This window comes from Caretta caretta, chromosome 1, assembly GCF_965140235.1.
Source record: "Caretta caretta isolate rCarCar2 chromosome 1, rCarCar1.hap1, whole genome shotgun sequence".
In the NCBI taxonomy this organism is placed as follows: Eukaryota; Metazoa; Chordata; order Testudines; family Cheloniidae; genus Caretta; species Caretta caretta.
In genome coordinates this window covers 80819189-80838306 of record NC_134206.1, presented here as the reverse complement: position 1 = coordinate 80838306, position 19118 = coordinate 80819189, and the positions used below count along the sequence as shown (strand labels likewise).

The 19118-nt window shown below is 41.2% G+C and overlaps 1 long non-coding RNA gene across 2 annotated transcripts in view; it reads right to left on the bottom strand.

The window, feature by feature from the left end:
• Positions 1–19118, bottom strand: part of LOC142069679 (uncharacterized) — a 129343-nt gene that overhangs the window by 68267 nt on the left and 41958 nt on the right. Inside the window, exon 1 of one of the 2 annotated variants that reach the window (XR_012665638.1) lies at positions 9971–10082. The exons of the other annotated variant lie outside the window; for it this stretch is intronic. This is a non-coding gene — a long non-coding RNA (uncharacterized LOC142069679). Of the gene's footprint in view, positions 1–9970; positions 10083–19118 lie in introns of those variants that run through there. 2 annotated transcript variants of the gene reach the window in all.

Sequence of the window (19118 nt, the reverse complement as noted above, 5' to 3'; positions counted from 1 at the left end):
TGTCAATGGTTTCTTTGGCTTGGGAACAGCTACAGCCTTTGCTTTGTGCCAGACTTTTGGGGTGCTGTAATCCTGGGTATAACTATTCAGAAATTGAAGCAACCAGATTTTGCTGGTTGGCCCAAAGTGAGAGATGAACTCATTGTGCATATTATCTACACAAGGAGCCTTGTTAGATTGTAACTGATGTATAACCATGCTGAGTTCTTGATCAGTAAAAGGAGCCATCAGGTTCATGTCCACACTCAGAGCCAGCCAACTCTCAGCAGCCACCGTTTTAACTGCATGGCTGAAATCTTCATCTTGATTAGGAACTCTGCCATTGGCCACTAGGTGGATTGCGATGCAGTTTGCTGTGATTGGGTAGTCCCTCTTATCCAGTCTAGAATCTCCACTCAGTCTCTTAATAGTTTGCCATGCTTTGTGACTGGAATGCATAAAGTTTAATTTGGAAACTGTTTCTTTCCATCATTCTTGCCTGGATTATTCTAAGGTGAAAATAGTCTCTAGCTTTCCTCAAAAACAGCAATGCCCCAAGTCTTTTCTTGTGGTGGGGAAAGCCTCTAGCAGTCGGGAGGCAGTGGGACACTGCTATTTTTAGGGAAGCATGGCTTGGTGAATAGAGAGCTTTGTAAGGTATGTACTTACATATATACCCTCACTCTTCAGACATGTCTTTACTCTACTTTTCAAAGCTGTGCCTTACTCACTACACTGTTATTTATACCCATGCTAGGTGAACTACACAAGTAGGTATACTGTATGCCACCAAAAGAACCATGCAGTACAGGTGTATCTTAAGGGTCCGGATAAGATGAGTAAGACACGAGTTGGCCAGTTGGCAGATGGAGGTTTGTAGACACTGATAAGAGTCAGGTCCTTCACTTTAATAGCTTGCCATTCAATAACATCATTTGGACCTAAGGATGAGACTGGAGTTGCTGGAATACCTTCCCTGACATAGGCTGCTATCCGGTACTGCCTATGATGGAGGTGAGACACAGCAGCAAAGCCAGGAATTGATAGTTGAGTATCAGAAGTAGGGTATGTTTCCTGAAGCAAGTTGATGTGTGCTTCATTTTCTATAGCCAACTGGCAGAGGATATCCCTTTTTGGCGGCTGCAATTCCCTCAATATTGAGGTGCAGCACAGTGGCATCAATTGGGGAAAGGAGGCAAATACTGTCCCCAAACGTTTTTTGCACTTGCTCAAAATTCCAGAAAAAGAACATTATCTGGTTACTAATAACTTAATTGTGCATAATCATTGGATGCACAATTTTAAGTGGTTCGTGTTGGTTGTGCCAAATAGAAAAAGGGTGATTTTTGCCAGAAGTTAATGGCATTTCTGAAGGATTTAGAAAAATTTAACAGAAATTTGTTAAATTCTGAGTGCAACAGATTAAAATGTCATTTGATGTTAAATCCTTTATAGTCCTTTTTTGTACAGAAGGCAAAAAAATTTCAGTTTTTATTGATGACGGCAAACTGATTCTACCAAGACACTTCAAAATGAGGAGATTTTTCAGCTTTTGACCATTTCTACTTCTTTGCAGGGGGTTCTGCAGAAAGCACATGCCAAACACTTGATTGTCTCATACAGACTGAATTGTCTAGTCTGACCTAGGTGACACCAGGCCACAGAACTTCCCCAAAATGACTCCTAGAATATATTTTTTAGAAAATATCCCATCTTGATTTTAAAATTGTGGCTAATGGAGAATTCACCATGACCCATGGTTAGTTGTTCCAATGGTTAATTACTCTTAAAACTTTATTCTTTATTTCTAGTCCAAATTTGTCTAGGTTCAGTTTCCAGCCACTGGATTATGTTATACCTTTCTCTGCTAGACTGAAGAGCCCATTATTAAATATTTTATTTCTATGTAGGTACTTGTAGAGTATAATCAAGTCACCCCTTAACCTTCTCTTTGTTAACCTAAACTAAAAAGAATCTTATGCTGTGTACATTTGCTGCCATACGCACAAGCTACATCTTGTTTTAGTCAACACTATCTCAGATATGCCCAAACTTCCAGAATTCTTTACAACTCTATAAGCTTTGTATAGCTCAGTGGCCAAAAGCAATACCAGACACGAGTTATTTGTTCAAGCTCAAAAACAGTTCCAGCAGAAAGTTATTCAGCTAGAGCGAATGACATTTACCAAGTGGCTTTATTCTACCAAGCAATAAATAAGATAAAACTGCACTCAGAAGCCATTCTTGCTGTACTAAAAGCAGTCAGTACAGATAATTTGGGAGTTTCAGCTGTGGCAACTGCATTTAAAACTAAGCTAGAGTCTACTTCTTTCATATTGTATATGCTGTGATATAGGAGGGCCAGGGAACAGTGGGCGAGTGCTAGAGGGGAAATATATATGTAACCCTTCTGCCTGTCAGAGTTGGCAGCAACAAGGGCCGGGTTCAGTATCTAGGGGTTCCATTCCAATAACACAATGCAAAACCGGTTTGAGCCCCCACCCAGTGACCTGGGACAAATATATACCACCCCTGCTTGGTGCCTCCAAGAGGCAATACTTCCCCTCTCGCAAGCACATAGTCTGAGTGTAGCAAAAAGCCTTTTAATAACAGAGAGAAACAATGTGGCATTATGTTGGGGAAACACCACCAACAGGATAACACAACCCATGAGCAAAAAACCCACCCCAAGCAAACTGGGGCGTGTCCTTTCCCTTTGGTTCTTGAGTCCAGCAACCCAAAATCACCTAAAGTCCCAAAAGTCCAACGACCCAAAAGTCTCTGACCCTGTAGACTAGGGAAGGTGGCTGCAAGTTAATTGGAGCACCTGCTGTCAATTAAGGCCCTATTAGGAACCTAACAATACCCCCTGCTTCAGGCAGACAGAGGAGGAGGAAGGAGAGAGAGGACTGGAGCTTGGAGGTGTGCTGTGAGACTTGGAAAATTAGAGAACCAAAGTAAGGGAGACCCTGCCCCAGTAGGGGAGGGGGACTCCCTTCCCCAGCATCTAAGGCCTGCAGGTACCCCACCCAAGGGAGAAGAGGTTAAGAAGCCCCAGGGGTTGAGAAGTTCTGGGGCTCAGAGTGAGGAGCAAACCCAGACCCTTCCCCTGCTTCCTTCCTGGGCCACTAGCGGGGCCATTGACACCCCAAGAACAGGGACAAGGGGTGGCATCTTAACTCCCTGCCAAGAAAAGTACAGGTTCCACCAGACTAACATTGGCCATCTTGTCACAATGCTTATCTTGGAAAGAATACTTGGTGTGAAAAATGTATTCTCAGTGCAGCTTCAACAAAGTGGACTTGTTTTATTATGTGCTACACACCTGATTAAAGGAACACAAAAAGAACTATGATCAATAAAATATGAAGTTGGGTGGGAAAGATAGTTGAACATGAGAAAGAATTCACTGATGTTGGCAACTAATTGAATTTTGGGACACCTGAATCATTGCCTAAATGCTCTGAAAGAATTCAGAAAGTTTCAAAGTTCCTTGTTGACTATTTATCGAACAATACTATTAGAAAAAAGGAATATTGATTAAATGAGTCAATACTAGATTTCAAAGGAGTTATTTTGCTGTTCTTTACCATTTTATTTCTGTGTTCAACAAGCGTTTTATGGACAATCAGCAATTGTTGGACTCGATGGAAGCATTTGAAAAAGATTCCTCAAACTTCAAGGATTTCAAGAAATCGGAAGATTTTTTTCAGAATTTTACAGCTTGCACATTGACAAAGTACTTTGGAGATCACAACTTTGAGGCAAAATCATTTATGGCATCAATTGAGAAGGAGAAAGTAGAGGTTGGTTTGCTTTTTTTTTAATCTATAAGGCAAGCTCCAAACATTGTCAGATGCATATTCAGAAGTCTTCAAACTAAATCCACTGACTTCTGGGAGGTTCTGTGAAGTGTGTTCCCTTCCCACTTTGGGTTATGAGTGCATCTGCTTAGATAATGACTGTGTAAGGATCTGTGGACTAGAATCTGGGTCTGCAGAGCCAGGGATAGCAGATGTTCCCATATCCGGGGAGCATGATGGAGATTAGGTGCCACAGGAAGTACCGCCCAAAGGATCCAGAGTGACAGTATCCTGTGGCCTTCTGATTGGTTACATGCATTATTTACTGGGGAGTGACTCAAGAAGTCACTGGGGCAACACAAAGACTTCTGGCCTGCTGTGATACCAGACAACACCTTGTCTTCTCATCTCCAGCCTCTGACCCCAGCCGGACTTTGACCTTGGTTCTTGCCTCCTCATTCCAGCCTGTACTACCTCAGATCTCCAGTCTCTGACCCTGGCTGGACTCTGACCCTTGATTATTGGTCCTGGCTCTGGAAATTTCTCCAGTCTCTGCTCCCTGACTACCATCTTGTGGCTGTTCTTGATGTGTGGACACGAGCCTAGTTGTGACGACTGGGCCAGGCAGCCTATGCCCTGGTCTATTACAGATTGTTTTCTTAGTTCCATGTAATTCTTTTCACCTGAAAGGTTCCTAAGAGCACTGAGGGTGGAATATGGCAAGTGTTTTAACAGTGCATGCCAACAATACATAACTGTTTGAGAGAAAGCAAAAAAGAATATCACATCTTACTGGGAATTGTAGGTAGGCTAAATTACCCCCAATTGTATTTTGGTGAGGAGTCCAGAGTTAACAACTCTACTCTTGAAAAAAGTGCCATGGGATTTTTAATGACCAAAACCAGTCAGCACCTTCATTTTACATCTAACCCAAAAGGAATTCCTACAGGAGAAGAATGACGACAAGAACCATTAGCTCACTCTTGACTCAGAGGAAAAAGTGCCGGTACTGAACCTACCTTTCCTGTGGCAACTGTAGAGTCCACCGGGGTGGGCGGGTTGGGAACTAGGGAGAGCATTTCTGACTGCAGCTTGCCCAAGGAAGTCACTACTTGCTGGAGCCTGCTGTCTGTGTGTGATTTAATGGAACCACTGTAGACTACCAGTGGGGAGTGGGATCTGGGGGGAGGGAAGGAGATGAACTGGACTGTGGGGCTGGCAATACTGCTTTTCCACCATTAGGGTCAGAAACCCCAGCTCTGGGGGGAAGGAAGACAGGGGAACCAACAGCTGTTGATGTGTCTGAAAAGGCAGGAGCAGAAGTAGTATGGGCATGTGATCTGAAACAGCCCCTATACTACCCACTCTTTGGCTTTTCTTCAGGTACTCCAAGGAGCTTGTAATCTGGCTCTGTGGAGCTACCTCACCAAAACCAGTATTCCCTGCCTCTACTGCCGAGGAGTAAGGCTCCATTTATGTCACGGAATCTGTGACTTCCAGAGACCTCCCTGACATTCTCTGCTTTAGCCCCAGGCGCTGTGGCACTCTGGAGCTGGCTGCCAGGCTGGCCCTGGCAGGGTTCCAGCAAAAGGCAACAGCAGCAACAGGAGACCCCCTGCAAGGTTTCAGCAACAGGTGACAGACTTCTAAGGGGGCCCTCCTCACGGTTCCAGCGATGGGTTCCTGCAGGGGGAGGGGAACATCTCAGGCGAGCGGGGAAATATTGTCACCCTGAAGCTCCCAGCTGCCCTGGGCAGAGCCGAGGAGCCCCCTGCAGCTTCCCGCTGCCGCAGGTGGAGGGGGATCCCCACAGCTCCAGGCTACCATGGTGGCGGGGGAAACCATGGAGCCACAGCAGCAAAAGTCACAGACAGGTCACATCTTCTGTGAATTTGTGTTTATTTCCCATGACCTCTCCGTAACTTTTACTAAAAATAACCATGATAAAATCTTAGCCTTTCCTATGAGCTATGTGCTGCAAGGCCACAAGGCCCCTACTGGCAACAAGTGGTACTGCACTTTGTTGCACATCAGCTACGCTATAGTCATAATTCGTGGGGCTTAGTCCCACTTCCCCCCTAATGATCAGTTTTTCCAGGCATACATTTTGTTACGATAAAGTTATATCACTGATTTTTGTTCATCTGATTTGACCCATCTTTTCTCAAACAGTTAGTTGTTAAACTAAAATACGCATTTCTCCCAGTTCTTTTTTCTGCTTAACCACATTTGTGGTGATGGTATTTATTTTTTCAAACCATAAGTGATTAAATACATTTACTGGCTGCAGTCATAAGAATTCTAAGCAGGTTTCTATCTTCATTTAATTTCAGCAAACCAGGACATTTTCTTAATGACTCAATATCAGGAATTTGTGGTGCTACGTCCCTGAAATAATTCTGGTATCAGTTTGCTCACATCAGACCAGAAGTCTTTCAATTTGAGACAATCCCAGGAGAAATCAAACTGAATACTGCACAGCTGAACAAGGAAAGAGAGCAATGTCACTTACTGATATTACTTCCTGGAATTCTGTATACTTTACTTTGCTCCTTAGACCACTGGGTACTGAGTAATGACCCAGGCATAAGAGAACACAATATATTATAGCCCTCACCTGGAGCCTTCTTTATGAAATGGAAGCAGCACACTGAGTTCAGTTAAAGTTGTGAGTGCTCAGGACCTCAGAAAACCAGGCCACTTCTATTTAAGTGCTGATTCTGCAAATGAAAGTGCTTAACATTAAGCATGTGGAGTAGCCCCATTGACTTCAGTAAGATTATCATGCATGCTTCAAGTTAAGCACATGTGTTTGTAGGATCAGGGCCATTGGTGCATAATTTTCAGTACCCTGAGTTTTGCTGTTGACTTCAATGGTTCAGCATCACATTTTTACCATTTTGGACAATCTTCCAATCAATTTTTGTTTGTATGACTCTTAAAGAACGTCCATAAACATTATTCATGAAGCCTGAGTTTCAAAATTCTAGCGGAACTATAAAAGCTTGTAGAGGAAAATTAAGGATTAGCCAAAATCTAAAAGGACAGAACAAGGGCAAAAGAATCAAAGCAGGGCATCAAAGTAAAAATCATTTGTAAGGGAAAACTGTGAAGGCCACAAGTTCACAATTATCCTGTTTCTAGATGCCACATCGCTATACAAGCATTCTTCAATGCATGGGCATCCCAGGGTTTCTTATTCACAATAGTCTGTTTGGTTTCCTTCTCTCTTTTTTCAAGAACAAAACAAACCTAAGCAAAAAAAAAAAACTTGGAGTTTAGTCCCTGCTTGGTCTGCAGCATAATTGAATAGATGAACTTAAAATGAAACAATTTTGGCATCAGAACAGAGCCATTATGGGATATTTAGTTACCATGGTAACAGAGGTAATAAGGCACTGTCACTAAGTCATGAAACTTCAAATAAGTGCATACAGACTTTAACAGGCAGAAATGCAGTATTATACATTGTATAAAAAGCCTAGCCTCAGTGACATACTTATCCTGGTGCTATGCTACCTGTATAATATAAACTACAAACTCATTAACTGAGTCCTAAAAACACATTCATGTCAGAAGCAAAAATGAATATTCATGCAATGTTAAGGAGGACAATGTCTGGACATCTGGCAGTTAAGCGTTTACGAAAGCAGACTTGTTGTGCACACTATATTTTGTATGGTGGAACCCTTAACTTATGGAATTTTCTGGTTTGAGTGTTTATATTTTCTCATTGTTGAAAATAAAATGCTCCATTCTGCATTTAATTTCCATGATATTTCAGTGGTGGGAAGGAGAGATGATTCCTCTGTCCTCACCCCACCAGTTGCACTGAGTGCAGCGCTGAATCCAGGGCATGCCAATTCCTTCCCCTTGAACCAGATTGAGGCAGTATGTTCCAGCAGCCTCCACCCCCACTCACCGGTATGACCAGAACCATAGAAGAGGGAGCTTCCGAGATGGTCTATGGTCTTGCTCCCGCATGTTTCTCTCCCCCCTCCTCCCACAATCTGGCAGCAGAACCAGGAGGAGCAACTTTGAGCGCGTGCACCTCTGATACAGAAATGAATATTTACACCTGGAGGTTTGAACAACAAACTCCAAACACATCTGATCTTATCGATTTCCTCCCTAACATCCATCAGCCTTGTTCACCACTCTTTCCTTTTTCTCCCCTTTGTACACTGACCTGCCTCATGTGGGGATTCCTCCCACACTGCAATAAATAGAAGCTTCACTGGCAAGTTTCACTATTACAAATATTTGCATAGGACTATTTTTAAACAGTTAGGCTGGGAATTAGGCTCTTTGTTGCTGCATATGTATTGTTAATTGGGGAATATACCATATTACAGGTTAGAATAGACCACAATTATGTGAAACCTTAGAACTACCATAAATAGGCAAGAGAGAGGAGAGAGAGAGAAAATATAGTACTTTCTTACTTTTGTTTTATAACTTCACTTACATACAGCTAACTCACAACATGCAACAAATATAGCAAATTAAATGTTGCATACAATATAAATACATGAGACTAGATGGTATCAGGAGGCAGGTTGTGGCCAGCATGGTTTGTAACAACATTGTTCCATGAAACAAGCTGATAGTTCTGGCTGTAAGCAGTAGATTACAGCTTGGTTTTGAGCTGTCATTTTCAAAGGGCTGTGGAATCCATATGAAACAGAGTTTAGACATGGGTTGTTCCTATCTTGCAGTCATACATTGTGCACGTCACAGTGTGGGTCTCACCCCTGCGGCGCCTCCTGCTGGTCTCTCAGGGAATTAGCTCTTCCAGCCTCCGGAGCGCCCTCTGCAGGCCAGTGTCCTGCTTGCTGCTGGCCCCCGTGTCCCTCCCGCACCCCAGTGCCCCTTTTACTGAGGGTGCTGCCCCCTGGCAGTACCCTCACAGTCTCTGGGTCTCCCCCTCCCAGGGGAACCCCCACCCACTATCCCCACCTCGCCTCCATCTTTGGCTACTGCCAGTCACCATTAAGCCCCCGCACCCTGGGACAGACTGCAGCGTATAAGCCAATCATCACAGGCAAGCGGGGGTTGGACCTGCTGCCTCTACCTACCCGTGGGCTGCCCCCTGCAACCGCAGTACCCGTTTTTAGACCGTCTGCCAGGCCTGCAGCCTGGGGCTTTTCCATTCTGGAGATCCCAGCTCCTCTGGCCTTCTCCAGCCCTGCTCCACTCCGGGTACCCTCTCAAGCTCCCCAGCAGCCAGGCCCATCTCCCTCAAAAGGCAGAGAGATAGTGTCTGCTTCTGGCCAAATGCCCTCTTATAAGGGCCAGCTGAGCCCTGATTGGGGCATGGCCACATCTGAGCCTGCTTCCCCCAATCAGCCTGGGAACTGCTTGCTCCCAGCCACAGCCCTCTCCTGGGCTATTTTAAGCCCTTTAAGGCTGGAGTGGGTGACCAACCTGCTACATGCACATTTTACTAATGCAGACTGATGATACATCAATGTCCAAATTAAGGCGAAATTATTTACTGGCAATTCTCTTAGTCATAGTCTCATCTTTTAGCCTCCCACAGAGACACTCAAGGACAGTTGGTGTCATGCCTCCATGAATCAAGAGGCAAAATAAATATACATAAATTCCAGCATGGCCCATCTCTCCAATTAGACAATTCCAGAGCAAGAGAAGTGTTGGAAGAGGAATAACGGAAAGAAGTGTAGTAAGAGGCGCCTTTCTCACAGGAGAAAAGAACAGGATGAAACGGAGAAAAGGAAACTATGACAAGCAGAATTATTGGTGAGTAACTTTCGTTTGTCAAATGGTTCTCTTCTCCCATGCTAGTGTAACCCACACACCTTCTGGGTGTGGTGTTCTGTCCCATCTAGTGGCACCAAGACCACTTAGAGAGAGAGAGATTAATGAGTTTGCTCTACAGCCTTAGCTAACAGTCCATTGGCTTTTAGCTCATGCACTAAGCTCCAGAGGTCTCGTCCTGCCCCCCAACGACTGGGTCAGTCAACATTACACTACCACAGGGACAGTAAGAGAGTTGGTGGATATCGTAAGTAGCATTCTGTGAAGGAGGTTTCTGAACCTCAAGTTCAATGGAAAGCCAGTTGGTAACACACCATGAATGTGTAAGGGAATGACTACATTTCCTTATGCACTTTTGGAGACTGATACTTCAGCTCTTACTGTCCAGAAAATAGAAATACCCCTACCTTGAAGAATGTTGGACTTGCTCAGATGTCAATTAGGTGGGAGTTTTGCCCGTTCACACCAGCTGAAGAGCTGCCTCCTAGATTTAGCTAGCAATAATGATAATAGCAGATGCCTTTCGCTGAAGGATCCCTGAAAACATACAAACAACTTGGTACTCTTGAGAATGAGACAAGTTAAAACTTTATAATTCATTTAATGTCTGGTGAAACCAGGAGGGGCAGGAATTGACAGGGCAGGAGCACAGATCTCTGGCCAGGTAATGAAGCTCATGCCCTGCACAGAGTTAGCATAATAACAGACCTTCTTGTATGCAGTCCCAGATAAATGTGTGTGTTGTCGTTGGTTGCTTTCACTTCTACTCGAAAAACCCCTTACTCTTAGCACAGGATTCTAATGCAGAATAAAGTACACTGCCTTAAAATATCTCTCTCTCTCTGATTTTGTTCACGCTACATGAGCTCCAAAGAGTCTAAATGCTCAGAGGGATTAGGGATGTTAGATTTCTCTGTCTTTCCCTTCTTGTTGTCCTTGACTGTAGGGAAGAGGGAACAAAAAGAATGAGAAATTAGGAGAGGAGGCAAGCAGGAGGACCCTGAGGCAAGGAGAAGGCTTTCAGGATGGCAACTGGAGATGGAATGGGGTTTACACACAGGGGACAGCAGGTCCCTGACTTTCTGTGACAGGATGGGAGAACAGAGATGAACAAGAGTTTGTGTTTTTCCTATAAAGAGATTGCAAGGCACTGTCTGATTTTCCAGTAGTTAAATAAGACGCCATTTTATGAGCTCTGAAAATGTCTCTATAGTCTTGTAAGGCTTCCTGAATTATTGATGTTAGACCCTTTTGAGCAGCATACATGATGTATTATTCTTTTTAAAAATATTGTAAAAAGAGTTTCAAGTTCGATTAGAGTTTATTACAGTGGAGTATGAAAAGGAGCTTGTCTTCTCCTTCACGTACTGCAATGAAAAGCACAACAGAAAAGTTATCTTCATTTCTGCAAAATTAAATTGTGCTAAAGTATCATACTTTCCTATTGATCAGAATAAACTTGAGCTCTCAATTTGAGAGCTACCCTAACATGAGATTCTCAGAGGATAATACACAAATAACTTGCCATTTTGGTATTAAGTGAACCCATGATATATCAGTTATTTATTATACCAATTTTTTTTTGTACAAAATTACAATTCCCCTCTCAAACACTGAATTCTGAAGCATCACTTAAAACCTGTGGATGAAATCTGCAAGCCATTGCAGTCAATGGTAAAGCTCCCATGTACTTTAGTAGGGCCAGAATTTCATCTTGTTTATTATGAACTACATAAATTGTGGTAATGTCGACTGTATCACTGAACCCATTTTTCATCCATTAAATGTCTACCTCTGCAAAACAGATTGTTCTGCAGAGCAATCGGAAGAGCAGTGCAGCATCAAAAGCTGCAGCTTCTAAAGTTATAAATACACTCAAAGATTTCTAGAAAATTCATTGGATGTTCTTTTTTTATTATTACTCTTATTTATAATTTTTTCATATACAACAAATATACCAAAATGCCAGATTCATCATACTACACAAAGTAAATAAAGAGGGTTAGGCTAAAGGGACGGGAGGGGAAATGACAACTATTTTCAGGGTTAATCACAGACCTCTAAAACATAGACATTAATTATAGATCTCTAAAACATCAGCCCAAATTGCTTTGAATTTTTGAGGTGTTCCCTTTCTGTGGAATACCAGTTGTTTTTGATTGGACGTTCTTTTCATTCACAACTTCATGTTGACTGTCAACACCATATGACATACTTCTAAATGCTTAGAAATCACATTCTTTATCTTTATTTCCATTACTTTTCAAGTACCAAGGATTATAGAGTAGGAAGCTACTGCGATGAGGTGCCAGTTATGGGTGACAAGAAATACAAGTCTAACAGAATGTAGGGTTGCCAACAGTCCCTTATTACAAGGGATGTCCTTTGTGTTTTTTTTTTTGCAACACAGTTGCCGAGTGTTGCAAAAAGCAGCAAGAAATATTCCTGGTGAATGTAGGTGAGTACTGCTTATTGATTATAATAATAATACTAATATTGGGAGGGGATGCTAAGAAAACAGTCCCTTATTTTGGAAATACAATATTGGCAACCCTAGGTGGCGCTAGTGTAAAGTTTATTTATGTATGTATGCGCTCACATTTCCTCTTTGCAGCCTAGAAGCTGAGAGAGAACTGCACTTTAAAATTGGGGCCCAGAAAAAAAGCAATAGCAACTGGAAGGCTCTGTTTTTGTAATTCAGCAATACAAGGACTAAGGATCATATGTGCTAGATTTTTGTGACTTTGTTTGAATTTAGTGGTACATACTGTAAGAAAACTGTGTAATGAATTGTGCTAGTCATATATTAGAAAAATGATTTTTGTAAAAGAAAATATAAAGGAATTTTTGCTTTTGTATTTGTCTCTGCTGATCCAGCATTTCCAAACTTAGTTAAAACAGTTTCAGAGTTGTGTGAAACCAGGTTGTGTGTCTTATTTCATAAAACCTTGATCTGTGATTGACAATGTGATTGACAATAAGAAAGTGGAGAAGGACAGGGGAAGAACATAGCAGGGACCAGAGAAAAGAAAAAAAAGTCACCTTGCTCCCGGGAGAGGTAATTCTGCCAATTACTTTTCTTGACTTGTCTGTATTTGCATTTATATGCAATACATGGGTGATAATAGCATTGTCTTAAAACATTCAAAATAAAGGCTGCAAGAAACTGTTTTAAATTGGAGTGTCTCTCATTTGTTACCCAACAATACCATTGTGTGAGAGTACACATACTGTTAACCCACTAGTTTCATTACTGCATATAGTAAATGTGCCGAAAGACTGGAGCCAGTAAAAGAATTTCTTTTGAACTTAAATTACTTGCAACATAAGTGATCCTTAACCTGATCCATCTGTATTCACTCTAAAATGTAGAGGGTGAGTTATATAAGGGTAGGATTAAGCACTTTCTGAAATCAGGATTGCACAACAATACTGTACAACAACTCTTTATGGATCCCCAGGGCACATTGTGGGAATAGATTATCCAATGAGTTTTTTTTAAAAGTTCATGGTTATTCTTTTAAAGCCGATTCATCAGCGCTCCAGTGACAGTGAAAATTATGTGAAAGCCTTTTTGACCTAACCCACATTGCTAGCTTGGAACATTCAGCAGCTACTAGAAACCTTTGACATTTCTTTCCTTTGTTCTAACTTTGTTGCCTGCTGTCCCCATAATTGTGCTTTTGCTGAACTCTTTGGTTGATGAAAGTTCAGAAAATGACGATGTAACAGTAATAAATCTCACCATATGGAGTGTGGGGGGGAAATGGAAAAAAGAAAACAAAAATACAAATGAGCACAGTTGTATCTTGGAAGCAAAGAAAGAAGGAGGAATCTAAACTCACATTTATCGTATTTTTATGTATCTAAATAGACCATAGTTTTGCATACAAATGTATCTAATAAAGGTTCCATTTATTAACGACAGCACAAAACAGCATAACAAAAAATGCTAGCTGTATGCTGCCATCTGCTGATTTTTTATATAATAAAAGGTTAGCCACTAACAGACTTTATTGCAACACCTCGTCCCTCTAAGAGGTGTGGATCTTTTTCATGAGATTGGCTTGTCTCTAAAAAATATTAAAATAGTGTGTAACCCTTTTGCCAAGTGGTGTTGGTCTGGTTCAATATCTAGGGATTCCTCTTAAAATTACAAAACAAAAAACCAAAACTGGCTTGAGACCCATCTTCCCCCAGAAACCTCTGAAAATTAAATGCAATACTTCCCCACTTGCATGCACTGAGTCTGTGTTTAACAGACAGGGGGAAAGGGACCACAGCATTAATTTGGGGAAACACAGCAACAATGACTCAAAAGTATCCAAACAAGTAAAACACCCACCTCCACAGTATCTTGGGCAGTAGTCCTTTGCCTCAGTTTACCACCTTGCTGTGTGAAAGTCCAATAGATGAAAGTCTCTTTAACACACCACTCCCCATTTCCTGCTGCTACACACCACTCATGGCTTATCAGCTGAAGTCAGCAGCAAAATCCCCGAATACAGGGTGGCTTCACCTCCAGTTCCTGTTCCACCAAAGGGGACATAAGTGATGCCTCTGTCTCTGCTGTGTCCTTAGCCCAGCCCAGAACAGGCCTGCAATGTCCTGACCACCTAGCAAAGCTATTAGTAATTACAGCTCTCAGGTTTCCTGGATGGGGAGCACCTTTGGTGCTGCGTTTCTCACCGTGCTGATTTTAGCCACAATGCCATGTTCCACCACCTAGCCCAGTTTGCAGAGGTTTCAGCTCTTAGTGATGTCAGTGGATAGTGGGGAACCTCACTGCTGCTGCCTCCTCTGCACTGTCTTTCTCTGGAACACTGTCTCCACATCAGGCCTAAAGCTCAGCCCCATAGACCAGCTTAGCAATGATTTCAGCTCTAGCAATCACTGAGATAAAGACAAAGCTTCTCAAGTGAGTCTGGTCAGCTTTATCTTTAAACATTGGAGGAATAAGGGGACAAATAGCATCTAGAATCCTTAAAAAGAGTCCCCACCTCCTTCTGACTGTCACCTGGTTTTCCTTCACTGCCTGATGCTTAGTGAGTGAGGTTACAGTTAGGGTGACCATATTAAGTACAGTTCTACTGCATTTTAGTCATAGAAAAAGGAGAACAACATTTAATTGTCCCTGCATCCAAAACTTACATGAATTTTAACCCAAAGCAGCTAGAATTGATCATATTGACAAAGAAGGTATGTCTATGGATCACCTTGACTAAGTAGATGTGTCTATGCAAATAACGTCTACTCCTGAGGTGTTTTCTCACAGTTCATCAGTTGATGGCAAACAATTAAGAGAGCTCATTCAGAGCACTGACTTTCCAGTTATAAAGTCAGAGGGCCAAACTCACTGTTGGCATAAGCAGGTGTAAGTCTATTGAAACCAATGGAGTTGTGCCTAGTGGCCCACTGGGGAATCTAGCCCATGGTTGCCAAAAACTGTAGTAATTGTTACTCGCTTGTGCCATATACTGTTTCTTCATTGATATTAATTTAAAGAGAAGTTGCTCTGCTTTTTACAGTTCCGCTGATGAAACTTTTATTTCTTACAGTTCTCTCTCACTATCCCCTGGGTAACTGGGATTCAGACTATTTAATGTGAAAAAGTCTCATTTTTGTGGAACTCTCATTCTAAGGCATATAATTACACATTCGGCTCTTGAAGGTAGGGTTATAATGTTATACTGATTCTCAGATGGTGGAGCCCTGGAGGCTCGCCATCTGTTTTCATGTATTTTTAATAATTTACTGACTATTACTAGAGTTCAGAACTCTAACATTCTGATGCAGTGTATAGTAAATTGAATCACTGCAAATGAAGATATGGGAAATTACTTGTTCTCTTGTTTAGTTGATATTGATATCAATACATACAAAAAAAGGTGATCACATAATGCTCTGTGGGTGAAATCCTGGCTCCATTGAATCATTGGGAGTTAGCATTGACTTCATTGGGGTCAGAATTTCATCCTATGTGCCTTTGTCACAATGTGTGAAGACACTTAGGCCCCAGCCTGCATTGGGCTTTGTACAGGTGTAGTTCCATTGACTTTAGTGAAATGGCATAAAGGTGCAAGTCTCAACCCATGTTGAGCTCATTGCCAGAAGAAGGCTTTAACTGACCATTTGAGGATGCAGGAATATTGTGGCAGTGGCTTTGTATATGGAAAAATAAATTGTTTTTAACTAATACTTGAAAGTTTGATCTGAACCAGTCCCCATGCCTTCAAATGGCTTTTAACTTGGCATCATTATGAACTGTGCTAAGCTTAAATTGCTCCAAAATCTAAATAAATAACAGTGCAAGAGACGACTTAATATGCCTATACTACAGTCAAATTTTACAGTATTCTGTCATCACATGTATGATGCTATAATTAAGAGGACATTGTTAAGGTAAATAGGCCTCCAATTGACCTACCTTAATTTTACTTATAGCTGTGTTCAAAACTGATATTCTTTATATTTTTAATGTACCCTACTGGATGTTCTTTTAAAACAACCAGTAGTACTGGTAATCCAAATATTATATTTGTTCTTACACACACGCACGTGTGCACTCACGCACACACACACATTCTCTTCCACTTCTAAGAGTAAGAAAACAACTGTTTTTAGAGAGTGGGATGTTGGGCTTTGAAATTTCCGAACATTTATGGTCATACCCCATAAACAATAGCATAACCAAAATCTGACAGATAGAAGTGCATAATTTTGACTGTTGTCCTTCATCACTTAAAACCATTGATTCTTTAAAACGTGACTATGATGTTCATGAAATGTTTGATGTTGTTAAAGTTCTCTCTTTATCCACACAGCTATTACAGCACAGGATGGGAAGTGCCCATTCTGCCTCACCAGTGTGCTGCAACAGTAAAGGCAGTAATTATTCTACAATACAGAACACCAGAAGAGTATTGGATTAACAGCATCGTGCTAGCCTCTTTTTTCTGCCTGGGTACAGTAAGACATACATTAACAATCTACCGTAATTGTTTGCTTGCTTCCTTTTCTAGGCTTTGGCCACAACCATCTTAATATTATTTAAATACAGTTCTTAGCTGTGATTTGTAAATGGTTTTACCACAGTCTGTAACAGCACCACAATGATGTGAGCTGCCACACTAACGAGTAACACAAATATTCTGTAACTAGAGCCATTAATACATTGCAGTTTGTAGGAAGCTCTGAGTGTTGCAATGAAAAAGCTTCCAATATAGCACTGACTGTTGGTAACCAAAAACAAATGTAACCTTGTAATAACTCACAAGCAGACTATGTAGTAAATAATTATTTATCCGTTCTGAGGTGTTGAGTTTTTAAAATGCAGATACTGATAAACAGCTCATGTAATGTCACATTTACTGTAGAGTCCATGCTTTGCAATATCTGAACTCTGCAGTTACATTGGTCAATATGCCTTTGCCTTTCCCTTCTCCATCCCCACCAAAAAGATTTGAACCGCAGAATCTAGGCCTACTGAATAATTTCCTTTCTATTTTTCTGTACTGAAATCTCTTTCAGGAGGGAAGTGGATAGGTTTCGGGATGTTATTTTAAAGCCACAATATTACAAATGATATTTTTCAGCGTGAGTCTCTTTTCTTTCTTAAAGTTCTGTTTTTTGCATTCAAGAAGATCATTAACAGACAAGAGTATCAAATGTTACATCAGATAAAGGAAGTAAAAGGAGAACTGTATTTTATTATAAAGCACTCAGGACACATAAATGCTTAGTTTTGTCTTTATTTTTTTACAAATTAACAGTCTGTAACACAGTTAATACAAATTCTAATGAATAAACTTTGACATACATCTAACCTTCTTTATAAAACTCAGTATCAAATTCCAATAATACCTTGGACAACACATTGATTAACTTGAATATAATTCAGACATCAGTAGAGTCTAAACTGGCAATCAATTGATTTATCATGAGTAAAGTCCTAAGATATTCTTATACATGCCTCAAAGGTGACAGAAGCTTTCTTTGGTGGTGTGCTCTTGTGTGTAGTTTTCAGCAGAGTAAAGTAGGTTCATATTTCCATTTATAACATGAGCTTTGTGGTACAGTCCGTACATTTAGGATAACTTTTTCTCCATCAGAGACATCATACTCTGTACTCTTAAGTCAGTGACAAAGGTAAGGTAAGAGTCTCAAAAGTAGTTAGGCTCCTAACTTCCACTGCGGCTTGAGTCAGTGGACCATTCCCAGGACATAAAATAAGGGTTAAATGCTGAATCAGTAGACAACTTCAAACTTATGAAATGGTGAATCAGTGCCCCAAATTGGCATATGAAATGACAGCCCAATACATAATGTATGAGTGAGAGTGACTGTTAATTACATTTGGAGTCTCTTAACTGTAGATCTGATTTTGTTTTGTTCAAAATGGAAGGACAATACAATCTTTGCATTTGCTTGTTACGAATAGGGACATCAAAAGGGTATTAAAGTGTTTTCTGCAATTTAGTATCCATAAGAGGAATTTTAAGTCCTGAAGTCTAAGTTATAGAATTTGTGGTATACACTTTGGAGTATTTCTCATTGAAGAAATAGTTTACTAGATAAGGTAGCAATTTATTTGTGGTAGGGCACCATCTGAGTGCTTCTTCTAATCAATTCTTCCTCAGTTATGGAGTATTCTGTGTTTAGAAAATGTGTAATTTATAGATATGTTTATAGAAATTCTGGCCAGGTAAATTAAAGTGAATCTGAGCTGTTCAAAATTCAGTAAGTGTTATGTGAAAAAGTCTCCAGAAGTCCCCATTGGCATCCCATCTTTCAGAGTTAGCATCCTTCAGTACTGGAGGAAAAATCTGGATGAGAACACTGATACTTCCCTAAAACACCACCCTGCCTCTTTCCATATTTACAGAGTAATCTGTAATAAACAGTGTTATATGAACTCCTGAGGGAGCAAAGGGTCTTTCCTATGAATCAGGATAGAACAAATAAAAGGCAACAATCTGCTTTAATGATTTCCCATGTAGGACTGCAGTTTTGGATGACTGTAAAATGTAACCTGTTCCAGACAGCAAATTATAGCTGCCCAGCTACAGAATTAAGGGAGATAAGGTGGGTGAGGTAATATCTTTTATTGAACCTGTGACAAGTTGGGTCACAAAAACTCCCTCAAGACTGTCACTAGATGTGTTGGGATACCACTGAGAACAAACCCCCCTGCCAGAAGAGGTTTCCCTCCACTCCTGTCTTGCTCAGTTAGACACTTCAGTCAGCTTCGGCACAGACTCAAGGGTTGGGCCACACCTCTCTGCAGTTCACTGAAACTGAGATCCACTCCATTCATAGAATCATAGAATATCAGGGTTGGAAGGGACCCCAGAAGGTCATCTAGTCCAACCCCCTGCTCAAAGCAGGACCAATTCCCAGTTAAATCATCCCAGCCAGGGCTTTGTCAAGCCTGACCTTAAAAACCTCTAAGGAAGGAGATTCTACCACCTCCCTAGGTAACGCATTCCAGTGTTTCACCACCCTCTTAGTGAAAAAGTTTTTCCTAATATCCAATCTAAACCTCCCCCACTGCAA